At 42.5% G+C, this 15,443-nt stretch overlaps 1 protein-coding gene across 5 annotated transcripts in view; it reads left to right on the top strand.

Annotated features, from left to right (window-relative positions):
• The window catches only part of kdm6ba (lysine (K)-specific demethylase 6B, a), a 109,470-nt gene that overhangs the window by 40,104 nt on the left and 53,923 nt on the right, over positions 1 to 15,443 (top strand). For all 5 annotated transcript variants that reach the window (XM_085451600.1, XM_085451604.1, XM_085451605.1 and 2 more), the window contains one exon: positions 5,616 to 5,676. The gene's annotated coding sequence lies outside the window, so the exon portion shown is untranslated. The remainder of the gene's footprint in view (positions 1 to 5,615; positions 5,677 to 15,443) is intronic.

Genomic DNA, 15,443 nt, shown 5'->3' with positions numbered 1-15,443 from the left:
TTTGGAAATCCTTTCATAAAAAGTGGTGTAGTTCCTGCAAGATGGCAATTTAGGTCCAAATTCACATAGACACTAGTAGGGCTGTTCGATATAACGATATAAAAACGTCTATCGTTTCATTTTACGCTATCGTTTGTTTCGTGGTGTCGCAAAGTAAACTGTTTACGTCAATATTTTTTCACCGTTCTGATGATCACTGTAGTGGCTATATTAATTTCTTAACGTTCTCTATTTCTCTTATATTTACTATAACCACACTACGGATGGACAAGCGCCTGTTTTTATGCGTTGTCGTTAGCAACAACGACGGTAAAACCATCGCGTGTCCGCTTGTTTATTTTCCACATAAGCCTTTCAGAATAAAGCTCAAGATCCTGTTGAAACTTTTCAAAACAAACTGAATCACATGAAAGAGTATGCAGAGTATTTACGGATGAGAAGCAAAGAAGAGCCGTCAGGTGCTAAAAAGTAAACCTTAGACTCAAACGTTAGAACAGGCTTTTCCCCGCAGCACGCCGTGTAATAAATACTCACAAAGAAAACGGCGGCCGTTACAACTTATGTCTAAAAATGTATCGTTTCATGCATCGGTTAAAACACTCGACTCCAGCTACATGACGCGCAGCTGGAAACACTTCACGCAAGTCGAGCTGCCCGAGATTCACAGAATTTACAGAAAATGTAAACTTTTTGTGATTTATATCGTTATCAGGAGGATAGATGTCTTATATCGGGATATGAGATTGTGGTCATATCGCACAGCCCTAGACACTAGGAAACCTTGCCAAGGTTAAACTCTTGTTATACATTGGAAAATAATCACAATACAACCAATTGATTCAAGTCCAGTATTGCAGAGTTATTTGCAAACCTTCGCCTGTCTATCTATCTGAGTGATTACAGTCAGGTTGAGTTAGGCTCTGAGTGTTTCGAGACAGGTTGCCTCCCACATGGTGAACAGTCATGTTGCACAAAGATTGAAAGTGGTCACCCAGAGGTTGAGGTTTTTCTGCTTCTAGTTATTGCTACAACTTGTTGCAGTCGATCTCTAACAGCAAAAAATCAACAAAATGTCAATGCAGCCACCGCACAACCACATTTTTCTTCGTGGTCAAGACGTTGCTGTTGTAATTTTACTGTAATGTGGCTGAGCCATTACTTAATTACCTAAATTAGTTAAGCAATAATATGTGAGAATAGTTCATACTTTCTAAAACTGCATCCCTGTGGCCTAATCCCTACATGCAAACATACTGTAGCTAGAGAGTCAATGTGGCAAAGAGAGCTATACATGTAGATTTATCCACCATTTAAATACTCTGTTACTACGTTATGTTAATGCGATAATTTCAAATCATTAATTGGGCAGGAAAGGTGTAGAAGCAGGTGTGTAAGAGAAAGATTATTTCAGTCTGACGGCAGTCTAAAGAGACAGCAGATTGGACAGACAGATGATAGCATATGGATGAAGAAAGATAGAAAACTAATTAAAAAAAGGAGAGTTAGGTTGGGTGTTGGTTCCTCTAGGAGTAATGGTCCCAGGTGTGTGAGATGAGGGGAAACAGGAAGGATGAGGGAAGGCGAAGGAATCTAGGTCCCCATATGCTCTATGAAGTCTGTCTTTCCTTCGCTCTCTTTCATCCCCTTTCATTTCAGGCTTTGCACAGACTCAGTGAGACATGCTGATCTTAGATCGCCTTTATTCCATTTGTGCATCTTCCTCGCCGTTCTGCCTCTCAGCATCTTTACTAGCTCTTATAGTGCACTGCAGGTTAAGTGAGCTGACACTGAAACTGAGTGGGTGGTGGTTTGGCGATGGAGTGACTGCGTGGCTGTTTGCATTTGTTTTTGTGTGGATTTCAGTAAGCTCTGATGATTTGTCCTCGCAGTCTAAGGTGTGTTTGGTGAGGATTCTATTCGCTGTTCTCTTTGTGGATATGGATTTCAGCATTTGTTTCTCACATTCTCTTGTTTTTTCCCTATTTAACTTGTCTGGTTGCTGAACTGGTTCCTTGCAGGTTTCTACTTTGTTGCACAGATTTGCGTGTACGGCGCAAGGCCACGTATCCCCACCGGTGTTTCCTTCCTTGACCACAGCGCAGAAACATGCCACGGATTGAAATGACAAGTCGTCTAAAAATAGCCACTAAACTCACTCACCCTTCCCTTAAAGCAGCCCCACTCTGGCCGGATGATCACCTCCCCAATCACTGATCTCTCCACCCTAGCATGAAATGCAGGCTGCTCCCACTGTACATTCCACCCAGAGGAATGAGCCAACTCCCTTGTAAATTAGAGAGAGGGGGATTGTCATTGTTTTCTGCCAAACAAAAGCAGCAAGCAAACCGGAGCAGAACAGCTTCTAACCACTGGTTAGTTTGGCTTAGCAGCCAAGGGGGGCGGCTGCTGCGTCACAAGGTTGGAGTGCCTCAAGGATTCGTCGCAGGGCCCTTTATCGCTTTCTTTTTTTTCCTGCCATCTCAATTCTCTATTATTGTGGGCATGTAAGTGTGCCCATGTGCAGGCCCTCAGGCTGTTGTCAGGCAGATCATGGGAAATGTCGGGAGCTAGCCTGGCTGTGTGCATTTACCTACGTATCTCTGTTCCCTAAAGAAGAAAAAGAAAGAAAGCAGAAGGAAAGAAGTGAGACTAGGGAATCAGGAGCAGGCTTACAACAGAGGAATGGAGTGAATTCCTTGACGTGTATAAAACATGTCCGTAGGGGGAATTACAAGCACAGCAAGATTCACAGACTTCCAACTTCTTAAAACAACACTCGCTGTCCCACACCCCCAACCCCCTCCTTCGCCATTCTCAGCCTGCACTCCACTACCACCCCCTCCACCCGTGCTCCTTGCCCCTGGAGTAGTTAAAGGCAAGGGATAATCTGTGGAGGAATTCCAAAAGGCAGGAATCCAGGGATTATCCAAAGGAAGAAAATGGTAGATGATGGAATTATTTAGGGTTTACCTGAAATCATTGCTCGGGTTTTGTGCTTTTGAGATGGAAATTGGTAAAGGCTTGACTGATTTTTATTTTGAAAATTAAATGCATTTAGAGCTTTGGCTGTGTTAAAGTCAACGTTTGTGGGGTTTTAAGAGTTTCCTAATGCAGACAGTAGGCAGATTAATTTAAGGAGAGTTAAAATCATTGTTTGTTGCTGCTGGATTTTTTTAAACACTAATGATAGAGGTAATAAAACTGTGGGACATTCTTACTAGTTTCATTGTTTCTTTAAAAAACGACTTTCTTCCAACTTATTTAAGTCTCCAGGTTACCTAGTCTGACACATTATTAGTATTAAATAGTTGCACAATATAAATAATCTGATATTCTGTGTGGGCTCGTTTTCTTCTGTTGCTCCATTTTTCTCTGAGCCACCAGTGGACTGGCAGCAAACACAAAGGAATTGTGGGAATTGTTATTGAATTTAAGGCTAATTGCACTGATATGATAACAATTTGGTTTTGATGTACCATGGCTTCGCAAAATAACACTGTTTTCAAAGCCATCACGCGAGTGCTATTTATGCAAAATAATTTATCGCACATACAGTTTTTTTTTTCATTGCATGTCGCTGTAGAGCTCTACAGGACCAATTGAATTAACTGAGAAGTGTTTTAATAAACTGGAAATTGTATAATGAGTTAGTTTTTGACATGCTAGTCCTACCATGGCAAATTTGTTGCCTTCACCCTTTATTTCAGTGCAGATCTTTGGGGTTTGGAAACTGTGGAAAGTGAAACTCAGGCTGTATCTGTTCAAAGCTCTCTGTGGTGCAGTGAAATAACTAATGCTTCCTATTACTTTATTTGACCTCCAGAATTTGGCAGAGAAAAATCGTCCTTGTGTTCCTTATGTGGCTACAGCCTCAGGCTACGGTAAATATAGGCTGGCAGCAGAATAGTGTTGTGTTACATTATCTGTGTATGGCTGTTATTGTAAACAGGCTACATCTTTGGGGCTTAGCTCCTCCTGTCCTACTTAGCTGGTCGATAAACAGGCTTTAGCTTTAATTATGTGATGTCTGATATTGCACGTTCTTACATCATGCTGGTGTCTTGTTTATGTGTTTTGTCTGGCCCTGTGTTATTCTGTGCATGTGCGTGTTTGTCCATCACTATTTTTCCGAGCCTCTGCCTGCGGATGCAGTTTGAATATCTGAGGATATAATAACCGTGGGTGTATGTCTGGCAAGTGTAATTGCTGCCACTCTGCACGGCTGGTCAATAGACTAGTACTGTGTTTGTGTGTGTGTGTGTTTTCATATTTACATGGAGAATTACATCAGATCCTTTTTTTAAATATCTAAATGTCAGTACATATTTTCTGCTATAGTTTCATCTATGTAGTTTTAGTTGAGACATATGATTGTGTGTATGTGTTTTCGTTAATATACATTCAGCACCAACTTTAGGTACAGCGGTAAAATATTATCCACTCATTTCAATTCATTTCAGTTTTATTTATATAGCATCAAATCTCAATAAAAGTCACGTCAGGCACTTTGTAAAGTAAAGACCTAAAATTATATAGAAAAGAACCCACAACAGTCCCATCCCAAGACCCCATGTGAGGAGGCAGTTGGCGACAGTGGGAAGGAAAAACTCCCTTTTAATAGGAAGAAACCTCCTGCTGATGCAGTTCTGTACACCGACACTAGTTACTTTAACGGTAAACAAAATTTGATCACCTTTTTGACAAAATCAACTGAAAATTCGATTTGAAAAGCTTCATAAAGGTGAGTCAGTTGCATTAGATTTGACAGGCATGGCTAATAAAATGTGTTTTTCTCGCACTACTGAAGTATGTTTAAGTGTTACATTTGTTGCATTGTGTTCAATGGCATTATAATAGGCAAATAAATTAATCAGCTTGGAGTTCAATATTTTTTTTAGTTAAAAATACTATAAAACTTTAGAAGTCTCTGCCAGGATTATTTCAGGAATATGACAGAAAAAAAGTCAAGGAAACAGCGTCTGTGATTGGCCAATCTCCCAATCAAAGTCTTCTTCATTAATTCAAACTGATCCGACTTTCCTTTGGAGGATTATCTGATGATGAGTCAACCCGCCATTTTCAGTTTAAGAGTTTACACTTTCAAAGCCGAGGCTGTGATCAGGTGCATGGATTTTGGGGGACAGGAATGTAACTTCACTCTAAGATGCTGAGGTTTCTGGGAGAGAGCATTCAACACAAACAACCTTGACTGCAACACGTGCCAGCACGCTTCATGAAAATAGTATTTTTATTTCTTTGTCCACCACCTGCCCCAGTTTCCAACTTCCTTGACAATTTGGCCGCTTCCCAGAAGTGTAAAAGTGTGCTCTTCTGACACAGTGGAGGAGAACCAGGATGGGGGATAGAGCGATACTTCTCCTGAATAATCTGCTCAAAGCAGGAATTGGGTGCAAATATTTGATGCAAAATATTAAGATAAGTGCAAAGTTCAGTATCTACTTACTTTATGTCAAATGGGTGTAACATGCAGTGGAAGTGTTGGTCTGTGTGAAGTGGCTTTTTACTCAGCTCTACTATGTCTGATTTCTATTGGCCAGTGCTGCTGTGGAAATGTGTGAATTATTTGTAATCTCTGTGGTATGCTTGCTTTTCAGGTACAGGCATTTGGCCACCCACTTAGTCCATACACGTCCAGAGTGTTCTCAACAGTGGCAGGTAAGATGAACAAGCTTATCCGTGTGTGTGCGTGTGTGTATTTTTACTCTAATAGATTATCGATGCACTGCTGGGTTGGTTGGCTGCAGCAGACAGTGGAAATGGGCCTGGCCTCCCCTGAGGAAACGAGATATCTCACACAGGCACACTACACACAGTAGCTACAGACACAGGCACAGTGTGACTTGCGAGGGAAAAGAAAGCTCTCACGCGCAAGACTTTAAAGCACATTTTGCACACTCACACACACTTACGAACAATTAGACACACCACACACCTGCTGGGTTTTCAGATGAAGCTGAGCTCCATACTGGCTCTAACCGAAGATAAAAGGGGGAGAAGAAGAAAGACAGGCAGGAGAGGAGGGACTAGAGAGAGGGATGGGAAGGTTGAGGAGAAGAGAGGAGGCGGGTAGGGAGCTATAAGACAAAGACAGAAAGCAGATAAAGCAGGAAGAGGAGGGGCATGGATGAAGAGTGATGGCCAACTCTTCCACCTCTCCTCCCTTCTTCCGTCTCACTCTCCTTTGTGAACAGATGGATAGAGGTATCAGATTGTAATGAGAGCCAAAACAGGAAAAAAGGGCTAGAAAGACACATATGTACGCTACACACACACACACACACATGACTGAACACAACACTTTTAACTATGCTGACAGATGCAGTACTTTGCATCCCGTGTAGTTTACTGGCTCTACGTTGTCCACAGCCATAATATTTACATGCATTCAGGTCAGATGGGTTCTGCAATACAGTGAGTTCACTGTATACAAAAATGTTACAAATCTGAGCAGTGCCTAGTGATGATGTTTCTCCTAGATAGACACACAGGGAAGAAGCTAGAGGCTCCAGGCGTGTGATGCATCAGACGAACAGAGGAAAGAAAGAGATGAGGCGAGATGAGCCCTGTACATTCTTACATGCAGAGTTATGAGGGTATGGTGAAGAATCCAAAAGTCACAAGTGTCAGTGAGTTCAACAGCAGGATGTGTTGAGTTCTTCGCGTATCACGGCATACTTCCTCTCTGAGTTGATGGACATTAATAATATTAGTACTGTAACATAACTGTGGCGCGGCTGTGGCTCGGAGGGTAGCATCTACTCACCGCGTGGTTAGCGGGTCGATCCCTGACTGCTTCATCTCAAAGTGTTCTCGGACAAGATGCTGAACTCGATGCACTCATCAGCGTGAGTGTTGGATAGAAAGATATTGGGTGATTAGTGTAGAAAACCACTATATAAGAACTCAAACATGACTTAGTTTTGACAGCAGAGGTTGGGAGTCCAGCAATTTATACGCCAAGCAACTTCAGGAATGCTGCTTTATTCAATATTAACACACATTTAAGGGGAACACTAGTGGTCTTTAATCACTTCAGTCATCAGTTAACAGTTTAAACATTAACAATCCTACGAGTCTTTGTGCTGTCAGGTGCAAAACTGTACTCCGTCTCCAACTATGTTTATATCTAACTGTCAATTTAAGGTTTGCAAACTTTTAAACATTCAAACGAAGTGAACTCTCAATAGGATGTTTTCCATCAGTTTTTTGGAAATTGCTGTCGAAGTTGAGCATCCACTAAAAAGCTGGGAAGTGTCTTTCGGCAGCCGATTGGGGTTAGGTTTCCTTGGAGGATTTTTCACTACTCCCAAGCTTTTCCATAACTTTTTTGAAAGAAGTGCCAAAAATGGCCTTTAAAAGCACTTACCGACGGCCTTGCCGAGAGCTGGATTTGAAGATTAATGTCTCTCTCATGTGTGTCGGGTAAATGGCCGCAGGCAGCAGCTGCTTAGCTTAGCACAAAGCCTGTAAACAGACATCCTGAAGCCTTGTCATCGCTGTGCTTTTGGATGTCATCCAGTTTAGTTTTCAGGAAGCTACTGTTACAGGGAAAGGAAAAGTGTGGCACATAACCCTTTGGAAAACCACAACTTGTCAGTTGCACTCTTCTTCTGATCTAACTCTTGGCAAGGAAGCAGGTCTTTCTTAAAGAGCAGTATTGTAGTCGTACAAAAAGAGACGTACATGCGTCTTCGCAGAGAAGGGTCGTTTTAGCTCTGTGTGTGTGTGTGTGTGTGTGTGTGTGTGTGTGTGTGTGTGTGTGTGTGTGTGTGTGTGTGTGTGTGTGTGTGTGTGTGTGCGCGTTGACGCTTATTGTGGTGCCTTTGCATCTACTCACAGGGTAAATCAGTTGCTTTTCTTAGTGACTGCTAAACGCACTGGTAATCCTTCCAGTTGAACTTGTTGTGGCAAAGAATCAACAGCAGAAGAAGAGTGCAACACATTTCAGGGAAACAAAGAGGGAGGGGGTGCAGGGAGAGGCAAAGCCTAAACTAGTATTAAATGAACACAGCTGTGCCTCGTTAAACATTAATTGGCAATTAATCAGACCCCACCCCCCCATCCCCAGTTGATTATATCTTTATATCTTTAAAAAAAAAAGGGAGAGAGAGAGAGAATAAAGTAAATTATTCACCAGCATCAGGAAAATCTGTTCCATCACAACCTCTCCGTCTCCCTCCCTGCTTCTTCTCTCCTCCATCTTCTTGCCCGTCTCCTCCCTCTCTGTGCTTCTTTCATTTCATTAATATAGTTTTATGCCTTTATCTGCGCTTCCTTCCCCTCATCCGTCTATAGTTTATCCAAAGATGGAAAACGAGGGAGCGAAAGAGAGATGTCATAGAACGGAGGAAGTGCCAGAGGGGGCGAAGGATGGAAGACGGGGAGGAAGGAGAGGCCCCCAAATGAAGGATTACAACAGGGAGAGCGGGACTGTTAGTTAACTGCGTGTGCGGATACATCCTCACTTGTTGATTTCTTGGTCTTGAGGTTATAAAACCTTGCCGAGTGAATAGAGTAGCCATAGCATAGCCAACATCTGGCAGCAGTGAACAGACGCAGCAGAGTTTTAGCTGATTACATTGTAGCTCCTCCCCCTTCTGCTGTGTTGATACAGCTAGAGCCAGAATTTGCTGTCCTGACCTAGAAATTTTACTTCTGTTATTCATCTGACAGCAAAGAAAACATGCATGCTGGTTATTTTGCAGTAGCCATTGATGGCTTCTGTCCTTTAATCTGCCGCTTCTGAATGTTTCAGCTTCATGTCCGAATGCACACCCTGCTCACTTTCATGTATTCCCGCGTGGACCGACCCAGTAACTTTAACCCAGCACATGATGGATGATGTTACAGTGACGACCAGGAGACTCATGTCTCTACTGTGTGACCTCTTAAAGACACGGTTTAGGAAGGCAACACATGCATTTGTGCATGGAGGAAGATAGTGTTAACTTTATTGATTATTTACAGCAGGGGTGTCAAACATAAGGCTCGGGGGCCAGATTCGGCCCAGCAAAGACTCCAAACTGGCCCACTGGACGGCTTTGGAAAGTGCGATTGATGGCCTAAATTTTGGACTTTGGACTGTTTTCATGTTTTGACCCAAAACCCAAAGAGTTGCGCTGAGATATTTCTCTCATTTCCTTTTACTTACCACAATAGAAAAACTGTGCAAAGACTGAAATTTGCACTGTAAAGGTATAGTTGCACATCTTCACTCTGACAGGGGAATTGGTCCAGGTGACTAAAGATCAAAGTGGGTCATAGGTCTAGGGCTGGGCCATATTATACCGTTCACGGTAATACCGGTATAATGTTAGGCAACGATAGGAAAATGAAATATCGCGATAGAATGGGAGTAAAACGCGCATGCGCAGTGCCTTTGTTTTCATACGCACATGGCCGATTGTTGAGTGAAACAGATGAACCAGAATTGGTTTGTAAAAATGGTGCAACTTCCGTGATGTGGAACTGGTTTGGTGTTTGTCCGTCAGATACACAACAAAGCACATTTTTTGCAGAACATGCAAGCGGCCGTTGTTATTGTCATATTTGTCGGACTAAGATGCTCTTAAATCTGGGAGTAATCTGGGTCCTAAACTCCGTATGCTTCAGGTCAAACGAACACTGCAGCATCACTTAGAGTTAAAAACTGTCTAAATTCTTTCATCTTTAATAAAACGATCAGCATTGCTGCTTTACCAGGTGTAACTATAAAGTTTAACTTCCAGGCATCCATGAAAACAAAAGTTATTACATTTAACGGAGTTAGAAGTTAGCAGGAAGCTAGCGGAAGTTAGCTCGCTAGTTTCGCTAGTTACCTAAGCATGATATTGCATGTTCTGACTGAGAGATTTCTGAAAAAAAAATCAAACGTACAGCTCTGCTGTCACTTCCAACATAAATGAAGACGGGAAACTAAACAGCAGTGACGTTTGTAGGGTTACTGAAGTTGGGCTAGCTGGTATATAATGATGTGCTACGTGATCGCTAGCGACACAGCTATGTTAGCATAACATAAACAGTGAAGCTGGAGGACGAACACTAACACTTTTCCACTTATAAAAGTTAACGTGAAGGTTCTTCATGGTTAGAGACAAATGCAATCGCATGGCAGGATGCTGTAAACGGACCAAACTTCAGTCAGGAGAACAACTGAGATAATCCATCCACAATACGAGGTTAGTCATTAATATACTGCAGCAACATGGGAATAGAGCAGCTGCCAGAGAATTCAACATTAATGAATCAATGGTACAGAAGTGGAGGAAGCAAGAAGAATGAGTTTAATAAAGTTTGATTTATCTGACTGCTTTGTTTCGCTTAATGTGCCTTATAATCCCGTGCACCTTATGGTCCGAAACATACGTACTGCACACTGCAGTTTAATGTTGCAAAGCACCTCTTTTTAACTTCAGTGGATATTATACATGGTTATGCTCAGGATATGTCAGCCCATTTCTACTGGAAATGCCTTTTGGTTAAACTTTCAGCAAGGAATTTGCATTTGCACTGTTACATTTTTATAAAGCTTTAATGTACATAAAAACCAGCTTCTTGTTTAAGTGAAAATAAATGGAAGGTTGTCTTTTTGCGCTAGTAATGTTGTGGAGTTGTATTTTGTCTCGCATCAATTATATCGTCGGTTATATCGTTATCGCAAATTTTGAAATATATATCGTGATAAATATTTTTGGCCATATCGCCCTGCTCTACATAGGTCTGATTTTGGTGATTTATAGTAAACAGAAACAGGACTCTGACAGTTGAGCTGTTTTTTAAAACCTGCAGTTCCATGATTACTGTTACTAAACTAAAGTGTGTGAATGCATTCCTGTAATTACATATCGCATGTGGCAGAGTAAGTTTGTGGACAGAACGACATCAATTCATCAAACTGACGAGGCGTCCGTGCCTGAAAAGTGCAAAACTTCTGACCCCTAACCTGCATGAGTCAGGAAGGACAGGTTTTGAGATGCTGAATCGACAAAAACTTGAAACACGAAACCAGCCGGTGTTTGATATTCATCCACTTTGGAGACAGAAAAAAGAAAAAGCTGAAATTTTGGTCTGAGGCAGAGAGAAAACGTGTATTTTCAAATGCTCCCAGGCAGATGTACTCTCAGAGCAACCTGCGAACGATGTTGAGGTTCATATGCAGCATATGTGGCCGCAGGCACTTTCTGTTCCTACTGTAAAGTGTTTGAAGGCGAACTGTGCGCACCGTGTGCGTGCAGTAAACCCAGTCTGTCCTGCAGATCCAGTGCTTCAGGCTGGTCTGCCCAGTGCTACAAGCTTATATAACAGTACTGATTACAGCAGCAAGAATAACCTGCCTTGCACTCACTGACACACTTTTTTTCCCCCGCCTCCCCTCGATCTGTCGCTATCTCCTCATCCCAGCTCACACTTGTTTCCTCTCTCCCACAACTAGGCTATTTCCATCTCACTCAATTAAATGATCTCTCAAACATGCTCTCTCTGTTTCCCTCTGTGTCTTTTCATTATCTGACGCTGCTTCCTTTCTCTTTGCTCTCTTTATTGGTGTCACTTTGGCTACATCCCAAAATTCACGGCTATTATTCACCCTTTCTCCACTCATACCTCTATTTCTCGCTTCTTTGCAGTCTTCTCTAACGGTTGCCGTCTATCTGCCCTCAGAATCTCAGTCTCTTTCTCTCGCGCTTTCACTCCGTCTGGGCTTCGGCTCAATAATTACAAATGCTATGAATATTGGCTAGAGGCCAAATCAGCACAGCAATCAATACAGTGAGAGAATTATGTAACGTGGCACCCAACTGACTGGTCGTCTCTCCTTGTTCCTTGCTCGGTAGTTTCCTCTTTTGCTCCCTACCCTCTGCCATTGTCTCACCTTGTTTACTTCCCTTTATTTGCTTTTGCCCTCATTTAACCAACTGCATTGTCAGTCGTATTTATCAGCAGGTTCAGTTTTAGGCTGAAACTGAACCTGTGCAGGCTTACGCTGTTGTCACATCTGAATAACTGCCAAGAATCAAAGTCTAAATATGATTTTTTAAAATATAATTAGATCTTTAACCTGGTGGGTGTGTGAGATGGAAAATAAAGTTTTTAGAAACAACACAAGGGGACGCACTCTGGAGTTTAGTCTGTGTAAAGGCTCATTTGTTTGTGATCACTGCCTAATTACAGTGTAGCTTGAAGCCAGGGAGAGCATTAGAAGTGAGGCATGGGCAGGTAGAAACTACACTAAGCAGTCTGTCAATTGTCCTGCTTGCTAGGGTAAAACTGTAAAAGTGCTTGTGCGCCTTCAAGTCGACTCCCAGGTTTTCTGGTTAAATAGACTCACAACAACATTTTATCTACTTGATCAAATGAATTATCTCACATCTTTGTTTGACTTCCTCATTGGGCTGTTGCCAAGCTCCTTTGCTTAGCCATTGAGAGTAGAACTGCAGCAGACTGCAGATGTGCCTGCACTCGGTTATTCTGGGAAGCGTGCAGTTTGACTCCTCTGTGAGCTAGTAGCCTACACCAGATCCCTTTTGTATTAGAGCGCTATTTATGTATCTCGTATAAAAGCGTTCACTCGTCTAACTGCACATACTTGCGTGACGTCCCATTCCAAATCCATAGGGTTTATTATGATGTTGGCACGCCCTTTGCAGCTATAAGAGCTTCAAATCTTCTAAATGGTAAATGGCCTGTATTTGTATAGCGCTTTTATTAGTCCCGCCTAGGGACCCCAAAGCGCTTTACACACCCAGTCATCCACCCATTCACACACTGGTGGAGGCAAGCTATAGTTGTAGCCACAGCTGCCCTGGGGCAGACTGACAGAAGCGAGGCTGCCATATCGCGCCATCGGCCCTTCTGGCCATCACCAGTAGGCGGTAGGCGAAGTGTCTTGCCCAAGGACACAACGACCGAGACTGTCCGAGCCGGGGCTCGAACCAGCAACCTTCCAATTACAAGGCGAACTCCCAACTCTTGAGCTAGGAAGGCTTTTACAGGGTTTAGGAGTTTGTTTATAGGAATTTTTGACCGTTCTTCCAGAAACACATTCGTGAGGTCTGACACTGATCTTATAATAAGTAGGCCTGGCTCGCAATCTTTGGTTTAATTAATTACAAAGGTGTGCTGTCAGGTTGAGATCAGGACTCTGTGCGGGCCAGTCAAGTTCTTCCACACCAAAACTCTCTCATCCGTGTCTTTATGGACCTTGCGTTATGCACTGGTGCGCAGTCATGTTGGAACAGGAAAGGGCCGTCCCCAAGCTTTTCCCAGAAAGTTGGGAGCATGAAATTGTCCAAAATGACTTGGATAATGAAGTTTAACCATTAAGAGTTCCTTTCACTGGAACTAAGGAGCTGAATCTAAACCCTGAAAAACAACCCCACACAAACTTTACACTTGGCACGGTGCAGTTAAACAAGTACCGTTCACCTGGGAACCGCCAAACGCAGACTCGTATATTGGGTTGCCAGACAGAAAAATGTGATTAATTTCTCCAGAGAATACGCCAACATGCTTTTGTACCACTGGATCCAACACTTTGGGTTGACCTTGGTGATGTAAGGCTTGGATGCAGCTGTTCGTCCGTGGAATCCCCTTCCATGAAGCTTTCTACGCACAGTTCTTAACCTAATCTGAAGGTCACATGAAGTTTAGAGGTCTGTAGCGATTGATTCTGCAGAAAGTTGGTAATCTCTGCTGACCACGTGCCTCACCTCACCCAGCCTACCAATTTGGTGTCATTCCACTTTGTTATAATACCACTAACAGCTGATTGTGAAATAGTTAGTAGCGAGGAAATTTTACAAATGTGCACAGGTGGCATCCTATCACAGCGACCCAGTTTTTCACAAATGTTTGCTTTTGATTTTATGCACCTGTGGCCATGAAAGTGATCGGAACACCTGAATTCAATGATTTGGAAGGATGACTGAATACTTTTGGTAACATAGTGTATCTTTGTCTCACGTACTCCTCCGAGGTTACCGAATTATGCCGCTTGCTTTTACGTTTGAACTGACACCTGTAAGTAATGTGTACGAAAACTTGTATAATCATTTGCTTTTCCATCATGCAGATGATGAAGAACCTTTTTTAATGCAAATAACGACAAAACTGTAACTTTATTGTGACGGAAGTGTTATAGCAGTGCGTTACGTTACTGCATCACAGCCGAGTGCAATGAAACTGAAGTAAGTCGCTACTTTGGTAGCCAGCACTGATCAGAAGTCATAATCACCAATAATGCATTTTAATTTTCCACTGCAAATATATTAAATATGTATGGATCTACACGCTGTGCATCTATAACAGTGATGCAGCAGCCGTTTAAGTTGTCCTGTTCAACTTTGTACTCAAATGCTTGTTATTGGAAAGAGAATATTGAGACAGAAGCACTGAGGGCTCAGTGTTTCTGTCTCAATATTCTCTGTTACCTCACTATTCTGGTCATGCAGCGTGGAGCTGTGTGTCATGGTGCCCCTACATTTTTGTTGCGGGTGGGGGGTTGGGGTCTATAGGAGTCAGGCAGTGCAATAGTAGTGCCAATCTTTCCTCCAGTCTGTGCCCTGGTCAGAGAGCAGTGGCTCCATGCTGTACTTTCCATACCGTCACCCTGTAACCGCCAACCCCCCCTCCTGTCTCTCTCTCTGCCGGCTTTCCGACTGTACTTTTTCTCTATGCTCTGGAATTCCATCTTCCTGCACGTGGACAGCACTTAAAAGGGCATTTTGTGTGTTTATGTGTGTCTAAACGTGAGCTTTAGGAAACAACTCTGTGAGGAAGAGGAAGCATGGAGTATGTATTTTTGTGTGCAACATGTCAGCAAGTGGACACTACTGTCTCTACCCCTGAACTTAGTTTCTGTGCCTGCTGTACATGCAGCACATTTTGTAGCCACTCATTTAATAAAGTGGTCCAAAGCTGTGAACAAAGTGTTACTTGTTAGAAAACATTTAAAAGATCATTTTGAATAGCGTTCCTTGTTCATTAGCCAGCCTTGCACGCTCAGTATCAATCTGAAAAGCTCTTCATTAGTTACACAAATGTCTTGTGATGTCCTCAAGATAACAAAAACACTAGCAAAGCAGTGGAAGGAAAGAAAGTAGTGGAAAACATAAAGGCTGACATTCAGTCTCATTGGGGGTCCCATATATATGTGTGTATGTGTGCCTATATATAGGTGTTTTTACTGTTACGTGTATCAGTAAAACGTTGAGCAGATGAGGTTCCAGTTAAACCTAGATATCAAACATACGTAAGCAAATTAGCCACACTGTCCAGTCTCAACTTTGTTTAGTAGTTGCACACATGCAGACTTATGCTGTGAAGGGTCGTTACAGCTTTATGATGTGATCTGATTTGCCTTAACTGTTGGCAAAACCGGAGCAGGTTGCAAGTGAGCCAAGTCTGACCATTTTCTCCATGCTGGA

The sequence above is a fragment of the Copadichromis virginalis genome, linkage group LG3 (genome assembly GCF_057382275.1).
Source record: "Copadichromis virginalis isolate Kocher_CV1m ecotype Utaka linkage group LG3, C_Virginalis_male_GT1.1, whole genome shotgun sequence".
NCBI classification, from domain to species: domain Eukaryota; kingdom Metazoa; phylum Chordata; class Actinopteri; order Cichliformes; family Cichlidae; genus Copadichromis; species Copadichromis virginalis.
This window is presented reverse-complemented; position numbering and strand designations above follow the sequence as displayed.